The sequence below is a fragment of the Hyaena hyaena genome, unplaced genomic scaffold, assembly GCF_003009895.1.
Source record: "Hyaena hyaena isolate Hyena2069 unplaced genomic scaffold, ASM300989v1 scaffold_2339, whole genome shotgun sequence".
NCBI lineage: Eukaryota > Metazoa > Chordata > Mammalia > Carnivora > Hyaenidae > Hyaena > Hyaena hyaena.
In genome coordinates, this window is record NW_024082980.1 from 15,797 (window position 1) to 27,744 (window position 11,948).

General features: G+C 42.7%; 1 long non-coding RNA gene across 1 annotated transcript; it reads right to left on the bottom strand.

Moving 5' to 3' along the window:
- Nucleotides 1-2,077: 2,077 nt before the first annotated feature.
- On the bottom strand, nucleotides 2,078-11,011 carry LOC120227447. Its single transcript, XR_005527260.1, has 3 exons — nucleotides 10,879-11,011; nucleotides 2,903-2,995; nucleotides 2,078-2,328 (listed from the first exon to the last, which is right to left on the bottom strand). It is a non-coding gene; the product is annotated as an uncharacterized LOC120227447 (long non-coding RNA).
- Between the last annotated feature and the right edge of the window lie 937 nt (nucleotides 11,012-11,948).

Genomic DNA, 11,948 nt, shown 5'->3' on the forward strand with positions numbered 1-11,948 from the left:
CACTGAATTTAATCCTGCCAACAACTCTTTGAGATCGCTGTTATTCTCTCCATTTTATAGGCGAGGAGACTAAGATTCAGAGGTGTTAAGCAGTTGCCCAAGGTCACTGCGCAAGGACATGGCACTAAAAATTCAAACCGAATCAATTTCCTTTCCACACCTGAACCATTATACCGTACTTCAACCTGTTGTGAGTTGAAACATTCCCCTCTCCTAACTCATATGTTGAAGTCCTTACCCCCAGTACCTTAGAATGTGACCTTATTTGGAATAAGTTCATGGAAGATGTAATTAGTGATGATGAGGTCACACTGGAATTGGCTCCTACTCCACCATGACTGGTGTTCTTGTACAAAGGAAATTCAGACTCAGATGTGCACACATGGAAACACTAGGAGGACATGAAGGCAGAGATCAGGGTGATGCATCTATAAGCCAAGTAACACCAAAGATGGCCAGCAAACCACCAGAGCTGGGGTGCAAGGGCCAGATTCTCCCTCATAGCCCCAGAAGGAATCAACCTTGCTGGTCAATCTGATTGATTGCTGGACTGTGAGACAATCATTTCTGTTATTTAAAACACCCAGATTTGAGCCGATGGTATCAAAAAGACAGAGTATCTCTACATGGTAAAGAATCTGAGCAATCTTCATGTCTTAATTTGGACACCCCCACCCCCACCCCAGGGAGGCCTGGGTGGCTCAGTTGGTTAAACATCTGACTTTGGTTCAGGTTGTGATCTTGTGACTTGTAGGTCTGAGCCCTGGGTCGGGCTCTGTCCCGACAGCTCAGAGCCTGGTGCCTGCTTTGGATTCGGTGTTTCCCTCTCTGTCTCTGCCCCTTGCCCATTCATATTCTGTCTCTCTGTCTCTCAAAAATAAATAAACATTAAAAAAAAAAAGCTTCTTAATTTGGACCCCCCCAAAGCTGACTCCAAGAAAAGGATATGAGGGATATTAGTTCATCTGGATGGCTCAAGGAGCACCATTACTTATTACTGTTCCTAGCTTGTTGCCCATCAGCCCGTTGGCACTTCTGTCTCTGTTAGAATCTCTCTGGATTCTGTCAGTTCCCTGGGCTGAAACCCTCTTTCCCTTATTGACAAAAGTTGGAAAATAGCAGTGTGTCTTCTTGTTCTTCCTGAGGTTGCCCAGGCTTATCCTTTTACAGAATCAAGTGAACACATGGACATTCCTCACTTGATGTATAAACCAGTCGGGGAGAACTGGTGCAGACCCAGATAGGAGATATGGTCTTTCACCTCACTACTTGAGCTTCTGAATTTTCTCCAATATATCTTTGCTGGAAAAAAAAATCGGTTCCCAAATTTTGGCACTGGGTTTTGGTCAAATGTAACTTGAAGAAATTATACATTTTAACTGTTTATTTAGACCCTTTCACTGACGCAAGTGAATGCTCTTTTTTACATTGGCAGTCTTTCATTCTATGATATGCAGCGAAGCCCCATGTTTGCAGAAGAGAGAAGCTGGCTGTCTAAAGACTTGGACAAAACTGATAATTAGCAGAGTTGGAGGGTCGAAGAGGCAGAAGATCCCTTGAATACCAGGAGTCCAGAAGGAGATCCCCCAACTACTCAGAAAAGCCATTGAGGAAGAGAGATCAAAGAAAGGACGAAAAGAAAACATTTATATGAAGGGCCCTTGGCTTGTTTTGTTTTTTGTTTTTTGTTTTTTGTTTTTTTTTTTAGTCAGATTGCATGCCTCGACGGGGAGCCATCTGAATCCTCAAAAGGAACCTGGAGACTTCAGTCCTAGGATTTAATCCCTCTTTTCTGGAACTTTTGCAGACCACCTCACATTCACCTATGATGACTTACCATTCCTTGCTTCTACATTTTAAGCTGGGCCCCATTTGTCTCTGCCCTCCAACTTTTGATAAAGGGGTCTCCTCCCTCCCACCTTGACCCATTTTAAACATTGACTGGCTTCTTTGACTTGACTGGCTTCTTCTTCAGCTGAAAGCCTGGCCCCATGCCCATGGATCAGCCCCTCCTTCTGTCCTGACTTCAAATATGAAACAGCTGGGACTTCTACCTGGGACCACAGTTTAACAAAGCTTCACACACATGATTTTGTTTAATCCTTGGTGATATTGGAAAATGTACTCTAGATGAGAGACAATAGGTCTCCACACTGGAAACACACCCTGGGGTTTGGGGTCTTCGAGCAAATGTTTTGATGTTCACCTGAACTGTTGGAGTTGGCATTTGCCTCTGTGTGGCGAGGTCATAATGGGCCATATGCATTTGTTTCCTCTCTGGACACACTTCAGACAGATCCCATGAGCTGGAAAAGGAGACTGTTGGAACTTTGTTAAATTAACATTTGTTAAGGGAAGCACAGGGTCTGGGATGGTGAACTGTGGTTCAACAACAGGCCACAAGAGAAACTGAAGTAAGCTTATCACTCACAGGTCCTGGAGGAAGCACACAGCACGCCTCCAGGGGCCACGCAGGAGGTCAAGGCAGGGTGCAGAGAGAACAGCAGGCCCTGGGGCACATACCTTTACTAGGATCCCTGGGTGGAGTGCTTTGGGGTTCTGAGGCTAAGGCCAGATTGGTCAATTCAAACCAAAAAGAGAATTTTGGTAAGCTCCATGGGGGGGGGTTTATCGAAGGGGCACATGGTATGAGGGGAAGGCCCTGGGAGGCGAGGGAGACTGTTTATCATAAGGGCAGTTGGGGGAGTCGTATCAGGAACATACACTTGCTTGTGACTCTGTGGGCTATTATCTAGGCCCCGTGCTTGCATCAGTGGGCTACTGCCAGCTGGACGCCCTCACAGGCTGCTTGGCCAAACAAAATGGATGCGAAGCAGCAATACCATGGAGAAGCCTTGCTATATTCTTAACAGAGACCAAGTCAGAAAGGCAACAAGGATACTGTTTACATCAAATAACTATCAGATGAACTCCTCCGTTACGCATTTTTCTTCTCCAAAGGGTAGGATCCAGTGGTTTTCTTGTAGCAGGAGTACTGTGAGGAGGGAGATGGTGCACACGTATTAGTGAACTATTACCACTACAGTGCTGTGTAACAAACCATCCCAAAGTTCAGTGGCATAAAACAATCTTTCAGTCTCTGCTTACTGTTCCATGGGTTGGCTACAACTTAGCTGGGTCAGCATTCTATTCCAGGCTCCGGTCTGCAGATTGTGTTGACCTTGGCTCCACAGGGACCCAGGCCAAAGGGGCAGCAACCACCCAGAGTGCATGTTTGTCATAGTGGATCCAGAGCACAAGAGAGTGGCTCAGCCATGCAAACACATTTCAAGACTCTGTTCATGTCACATGGTCTAGCCCAGGCATGAGTGAGTATACTCAGCCTCCATGAATTTATAGCAAGACTGTAGATTTATAGCAAGAGTGACAAATGTGGACTAATCATTCTCTAATAATTAATGTACCCTAGGATAATATGGACATGTATCTCTTCAAATGAATTTTCTTTCCTACTTGGGCATTCTCAAGGGGCCTAAGTGTGTATGTCATTGGCAACAGAGGAAGTGGGGAGAAGGCAAGATAGGGGCGAGTTAGAATGGCACAGTTGCATTTTCAGGATATAGTGTCCAGAACTCTGGCCAGCTATGTTACTGTTATGTGATTGCATTCCTACCACTTGAAAGTTATGAAAGTAGATTGAAAAAAGATGACTTCTTGCAGACTTGAATTTGTGGCCTGAGATTTGTTCCCATCTCCCTTAAATTTTTACAAAACTGATGTTACAACTCATCTTCTCTTTTATCACTAAAAAAAATCTATTGTGACCATTCTCTAATGTCCTTAGTCAGGTTTTATGATACATTTTATCAAATGGATGTGTCATAATTTATCCTGTCTCTTCTTGTGACACCTATGCTTTGTTTCTAACTTTGTATTATTGTAAACAACGCTGTGGGAAGTGCCTTCCATATTACACTGTGTTGGAGGCTTTTGCTGCACAGTTATTATTCTTGCATTCATCATATCTTCTCGTTTGCACTTTCTCTTTATCCCAATTGAGCATTCAATAAAATTTATTATTTTGCACTGCACTGTCTATCTATCTATCTATGAGGTGCTCCTCAAATTCTTTCCTCAAAAAGGCAAGACACAAACAAGTAAATAAATGAATATAACAGCTATATTTTTGAAACAAGGATCAGGATGTTTAGTGAGACAAATAGGAGTACTCAAGGGACACAGATGCCCAGATGTTGTGTGGACCCATGGGGTGTAGATGCTTAATCATAGAAAGCCCAAAGACCTATTGCTACCCATCTATAAAATAGGGGTAAAAATAATACCATCCGTATAGGATTGTTGGAAGGATTAGATGAACTAAATTATGTACAGTTCTAAATGCACTGTTTTGCTACTTGTAAATGCTCCATAAATACTATTGCTATTATTGTCATTGATGACAGTTTATAAATAGTCATTTTTCATAGTAGCAAACAGGAAGTCATATGGTAGACTAACTCATGAGAGGACAGTGCTGGCCACCACAGAATTACCTGGAAAGCTAGCTATTCAGGGCTTTAAAGGGCTTATAAGAGTGATATGGACCTAGAGATAGCAGAGCATTTGGGCATCAGGATCCCAGTGGAGCCATGGACTTGAAATGATTTCTCACCATGGCTTGCCTCTGCTTTTCTTTGCTGTCTTCTTTTCTTTTCTCTCATATAATGACTGGTTTTGTCTCCTACCTAATCTACACTGAGGAACATGGCCACCAAATGGACCAAAGTTTTGCATGTGGCAGATTCAGCATCCTGGAGAGAGACCCATCCCTTTTCCAAAGCACAAATTAAAAATTTCCTAGGAGATAAGACTGATTAGCTTAAATTGGGCTGGATCCATCCCTGAACCCATCCTCTGTAGCTAGAGGAGCAGGATAATATTGCAAGAACTGGCTGCTCCCATGGAAACCGTGTGGCTTGATTCTTAGAAAATGGGAAGGAAGATTCCAAGAAGGAGGGAGAGTGTAGGACAAAGTAATAGATGTCCAGAGTGGCTGGTGCTCTCTGCCATCTCTTGTGGCCATTGAGATAGAATATAAAGCAGGTGTCCCTGGACACGCATCCAGGAAATGGAATTGATTACTAGCTTGACCATCACTTTGCTCAGCTTGGGGACATGACTTTCTCTTAGCTCTCTCTGTTCTCTTTACCTGTCCCCACCTATCCCCTGGAGAGCCTGTAGGCAAAGGAAACCTTGCTGAGGGCTCCAAGTAAAGGTGGCATCACATTTTACAAAGCCCTTAAGACCATCATTTGGAACACTTTGGTTCTTTGCCATCCTGAGAGCAGGCCCATTGGTGCTTGGTGGAGGTGTCTGAAGAGGAATTATTAAGCACCAGCTCACAGAGATGGTGAGGTGTATTTTAAAACCCAAACTGCTGTCAGAGAGCATATGGCTTTTGTTATTTCAATATTAGCAGCTTACTCCCCGTGGGTTTTGTCACATGAATTTCAGAAGGATGGAGTGTTTTCCTGATTGACGCTTGAGAAATGTTCTTTGTGCCACAGTCACAAATATTTCCAGATCTTGCTGGGCAAGAAGATGGCTGAGCCACTGGAAACAGTCTATCCATGTCACTTGACACAGCGTGTGAGGTCAGGCAGGGGTGAGGGCCCTTGTCTGGACACAAAGCAGGAATATTATCTGCTCTGTGGGGAAGCCCATCGCACTCAGCCTGCTTGGGAGGGAGACTGACACATGTGGGTCAATCCACAGAGCCCTTTCTCCTTCACAGAGCAAAGTGGGTCTGACACTGTTGGGAGAAAAATGACACAGAAAGCACTCAAAGGAGGGGCAAACATTACCAGTGCTTTCTGGAAAGCCCTTTCTCTATGGATTCATGACAATCATTTTTTTACTCACCTCAGCTAATTTATTTCTATTTTTTGTTTCTTAATAGAAGAAAGAAAGCCGGCTGTCATTATTGGAATTCCTACTGGATGCTGGGATCAGTTGTGGGCTGGAGGTGGTTGGACAGGCTGATGAGAGCCAATTGTTCCGTTTCCAGGAATTTTGGAAGACAGTTGTTAAACACAGCCATTATGAAACATAAAGTTATATTAACTTATAATTTAATAAATTATATTTAAAAAGGAAATAAATGCTCGAAGCTCATTTTTTCTATTTTGCTGCATTTTTCGTTATTTATGCCCTTGAGGTTATTTGTGTCTATCGTGTCCATATGCAGGAAATACTGTATGAGAACTTGCTACGGTGCATCTATTTGCCACGCTAGTGGCTTGACCTTGGCCATGACAGCCACAGAAATCAGCAAATACTACAAATCAGGACTTGATTTAGGCAACTTGTTTTGTTGATTACCTAGACTTAAGAAAATAGCAGATAAGGGATACCTGGGTGGCTCAGGTCATGATCTAGGTCATGAGGCATGAGGTCATAAGGTTGAATCCCACATTGGTCTCTGGCTTGCTGCTGTGGCCTGTCAGCACAGAGCTCTCTTTGGATCCTCTGTCCCCTTCTCTCTATCCCTTCCCTGCTTGCTCTCTCTCCAAAATAAATAACTATTAAAAAAAAAGAAAATGACAGATAACTGTTTATAACACGTATTAAATTTTGAAATGTGTCCTGTCTATAGCTATTATATTATGAACAGTATAAAAACCTAAGAAAATATTCTTCTGATATTTGAAACGACTACCCGAATCAGCAAAGTGGCTCATGTCACCAACCATTCAGTGAAGTTCTGACATGCATTCTTAGCTCACTTTTACCTTCCTCATTCACGTAAACAAAATAGCAACCGATATTCACATCAGTTGCAACCATATATTGGATTCAATGGTTCAGCAAAAATCATGAGAATTAATTGACTAATATAATCTGCAATAATGAGTATTGTATATTTTATTACTTTTTGTAAATTGGGTACTATACATCTTTTCTATTAACACGTTTACAGTAGCTTTATATGTATAAAAATATTTTGGGGGGGGGGCTTGGGTGGCTCAGTCAAGTAAAGTGGCCGACTTCAGCTCAGAACATGATCTCACAGTTCATGAGTTCAAGCCCCGTGTTGGACTCTATGCTGACAGCTCAGAGCCTGGACCCTGTTTCTGATTCTGTGTCTCCCTCTCTTTCTGCCCCTCCTCTACTCTGTCTCTCTCTCTCAAAAATAATAATAATAATAAAAAAATATTTTGCAGAGGACCCGGCTGCAGTTATTAGCTATTATTTCCCCTGCTATATGAGTACTTTTATCTCTTTATATCAAACTCCAAGACCTAGTACAGAGGCTAAGCTAAGCAATCTTTGGGGTACTTAGTAGCAGCTCTTATTCATAGTGCATCTGGATTCTGTACAAGTCCCCCTACTTTCTACAGCAAATACAATTAAGTCTAGGAACTCTGAGATATTTAGCTCCAAATCTATAAAGCTGATCTCTGTGCTTGGTACACATGAGGTACCCAAAAGGTGTTTGTCATTTGAAAGAAACAGTGAGAACCTTGGGGCTGAGCTGAGGAAAAAGAGAAAAGGAGGCCAGATATACAGAATGGGGACAATGGAAAATACAACAGACCACCTTTTTTTTTTTTAATGTTTTTTTTTTTTAAATTTCTAGGAGAGAGAGAGAGAGACAGCATGAGCAGGGGAGGGTCAGAGAGAGAGGGAGTCACAGACTATGAAACAGGCTCCAGGCTCTGAGCTGGCAGTCAGCACAGAACCCGACGCGGGGCTCGAGCCCATGAACCATGAGATCATGACCCAAGTGAAAGTCGGACGCTTAACCTACTAAGCTACCCAGACGCCCCAACAGACCACCTTTTAAAATTCAAGTTTCCTTAGGGTTTCCAAACTTCTGTATAAACTGCAGCAAGTTTTGATTGACCAAACCACAACTGAGAAGAACCTCTGACGAAATGGATTTGTTTGGGGATGATCATGTGTTTAGAGGAATTAGACGAGTCACAAGGTCATCAGCTCACTCCAAGTACTTGGTGTGTGTCTTGGATGAATTCAGCTCTGGGGCTAAATCCTTCCAGTTTCCTTTACAACATTCATTGTACCCTCCCTTGAATGTGGCAGGCATGGGATTATCCATGAATCACGTGTAAAAGGAAGATAGAACATCAAAAGCCCAGGAGACCTTACTCCTCTCAGCCCACATGTCCTGCTGCATATTTGGCTACAAGTTCCTCCCCCAACTCTTTTGGAAGGAACCTGGGTGCCAGTGCTCCTAGACAAGAGGTATTTTCTGTCTTAAAAACTCAGCCATTATGGACTGCCTGGCTGAATTTCCTGTTCAAAGAGTGCACAAGCTCTCAATTCCCCAAAATACACATCAAGCCAGGATCAGCTTTCTCCGGATGGGCCAGCCACTCCTCTGAGATGAGCAGTTGCCAGCAAACTTGGAAGGAAGCAGTCTCCCTTTCTCCCTTGCTACATCCATTCCATTTGTTGTAATCCCCAGAAAAGATCAGCCGGGACCTCTTCAGCCTCTAGCTGTAGACTAGAGCAGAGTAGGTACATCAAAGAGAACAAGAAAAACCATTTACATTCCTCTCATTCTTTCCCCCATGTTCTGTGTGCCATTTACTCCACAGAGCCCCACAGTAGACACATAAGATACTCAGGGCATGGAGCCTCATCTCTTTCTTGGATTATTGCAGTAGACTCCCTCTTTCTTTGTTCCCTGAAAGTTTATTCTCAATACAGAGGCCAGAGGGATCCTGTTGAAAAGGCACATCAGAATATGTCATTTCTCTGCTAGTAATGGCCCACACGTCAATCAGAGGTAAAGCCCAACCTTACAATGTCCAAAGGCTCTACATGATTGACACTTATCCCACCAACTACTGTCCTCTCCCCACCTTCATTCCTCACCAGGCACAATAATATTCTTGTTCCTTGAATTCACCAGGCATACAGGCATTTTCCCATCTCAGGACCTTTACCTTCCTTGTTGCCTCTGCCTGGAATGCACTTCTGCTGGATACCCAGGTGGCCATTCTCTCTCCTCCTTATAGTCTTTGGACAAAAGTCATCTCCTTAATGAGATCTACATCAATGGGTGTGGTACTCTTTGGTACTGAAACCTGCTCCCCACCTCCCCTCCACCTCACCATGTTCTATTTTTCTAATGGAACTTATCACTTTCCGTTATACCATATAATTCACATATTTATTGTATTTATTGTCTCCTCAGTTGAATGTAAGCTCCAAGAAGACAGGGATTTTTATCTTTTTTGCCTATTTTGTATTCCAATGTATCCCAAATGCCTAGCACAGTGCCTGGCACATAGTAGGAGCTCAATAAACTCCCTGGGAAAGTTCTAGAGAGTTGTCTGCAGAGCTGAATAGACAGATGCTCCTTGGATATGCTGTATTTACTTGTTCATCAAGGTCAAGAAAACTATAGAAAAATTCCAAGAAGAGTTTTTTGGGGGATAAATTCATTGTATTGAAAATGTTCTTTTATTTGGATGATTTTATCTATATATGTCATATTTGCAGAATAAGCCTCAAGCAAGGCTGTTTTGTTGTCAGTGGTGGTGGTGGAGGTGGGGAGAAGGAGGTGTGGTTGAGGAGGAGGAATATAGAAACATTAGCTTAATCATGTGAGATGCTCTAATAATAAAGCCAGTGTCTTCTTTATGACAGAGAGCCCTGGAAAACCAAATAGAAAATGATTTTCCTTTAAAAGACAGACTTACTGAGTCATTGTCTCCGAATTCTCTCTCCACTGCTTCTCACTCAGACTGCTGATGGCTTCATTTCTGTTCTATCTAAGGGGGTAAGAGTCATCAAGATGATGGTTTCTGTTAAACCCGCTATCACTGAACACTGTACTAACCTGCTGTAGTTATGTGTTGCTGCATAATAAACTACCCTAAGACTTTGTTGGTGTAAAAAGCAACCATTTATTTTGTCCCAAATCTGTGGGTTAGGAATTCAGGCAGGGATGGGCTGGGTGATCTTTCTGATCCAGGTGGTGTCACCTGGGGTCATCCATCCGGCCAGGCTCAGCATCAGGTCTGGCTTCATGCACGTCTCTCGTGTGTTTGTACTCTTCTAAATGGCTTCTCTTTCTCCAGAGGCTTGGTTCCCTCACGGCATAGTGATCTTAGGGTTTAATCTTGGAAGTTGCACCGCAGTGCTGTGTCTACCATATTCTGTTGGTCAAACCAGGTCACAGAGCTTGCCTATATTCAAGGGGAGGAGACTCTGTCTTGGGAAGAATGGCCAAGGTTTTGTGACTGTATCTAATCTATCACATAACCAAATACAGGCAGTGTCCACCTTCAGATGTACTTCATATCACTTCTGTACTTAATACAAGAGGTACTTATGGAACTTTAAACATATGAGCATCCAAAATATGTAACTCCGTTGTTTATGGATGTCCCCATCTCATTCAACCACTCACTTTAGAAATTTCTCTGCCTCCAACCCTGTCCCTAAACACTACCACTGCTTGAAACTAGTCTATCTTGCCACAGAAGTGGCTCCTCAAATTCCAGATTCCCATGATTATGGATCCCTACCTCACAACCAAATCATCTCCTGTCTCCATTTTTTCTGCTTCTTCTAGGAAATTGAAGGAAATTCTAAGAAACTTTTATAAATGCTATATTTATTGTAAATCATAAAAAGGAGAAAAATCAAGCTACCATCGACTCTAATTTTTTACATTGAAATTCAGTTTCTCATACAAAATTGTTGTATCTTCTAAGGTATAAATTGGGTGAGGTGAACAGCAATCCACTGTAAGATGGAAATGGTACATCTGGAATTGAGCCCAAGCAAGACGAGAGGGCATGAGCACACTGCATGGATGGTTTGTTAACCCATCACCCATGATGCTTGCACTTGCATCCCTCTGTCAGCTTATCAACTCACCTTTATAGCCAAATGAGGGATTCCATAAGACCAGTTGATGGAAGAGGAGAAACCTTTACTTGCTTTACATTTATGTTGGTTCCATATGTGGATAAAAGCTGAAAATGAAGCTACTGTATCACAACCACACTCAGCATTGGCACTGAAAGAAAGTGGAAGGGGAAAAGCTTGTTAATGGGTAGAGCTGCAGGTAGTGCACTTGCTATCCACTTTGTGTGACGATAGAAGTTGCCCAAGATAAGAATATTTATGGGCTCATGGGAAATGGTCAAAGAGTTGATGTACTGTCTAGAGGTATAGAAGGACAATGGAAGATTTGGAAAAAAAAATTCTCGGGTAGAGGCAAGCAAACAGTCTCTGGGACTGAGCATCAAGTGTGGAGATTTTTGTATGACATGTTAGTATCCATTATAAAGCATCCACCACAGAACAGGAATTGAACATACAAATAGACAAAGTACCCAACCAAACCAAAGTTAGCATCAGCCAGCCTTCATCATTAGCTCTCCCCAGATATGACATGATAAATTATTGAATGGACCCATACTGGAGTGGCCGTGGTACAGACATAGAGGTTCCACATGGACCTAATTGCACGGACCCCCACTTTAAAAACCTGATACAGCTATTGCTCCCTCTAAATGTCTGACTTACCTGCAACAGAGGTCAATGCTGAGCCCCTGATATGGTGCTTCTCCTCCAGAAGTCCAACTGATCACTTGGTGGCTATCTGTTCTCACAGCAATAGACACTTCTTCTGGGTGTGGGTCTGTCTCTCATGCCTGCAGAATCTTATGTACCACCATAATCCAAAGGCATCATTTTTTTTTTTTTTTACTTAGAGTCATTGATGTTCTGTTTTCCACACAGTATTATCCTCTATGCCATCAAGAGCTTTGGTGGTAAAGCATTTCTTAAAATGAGTCCATAAAAATTCCAAAAGCCATTGGTGCTTGGTGCTTTTTAAGCTACATTTTCAATTAGGTAGAGCCAGCATGCTTTGGTGAAAGCTGTGATGTGCCACCCAGATTCTCCTTTAGCAAGGAAGCTCTTACTCCGTCAGCTGCTGG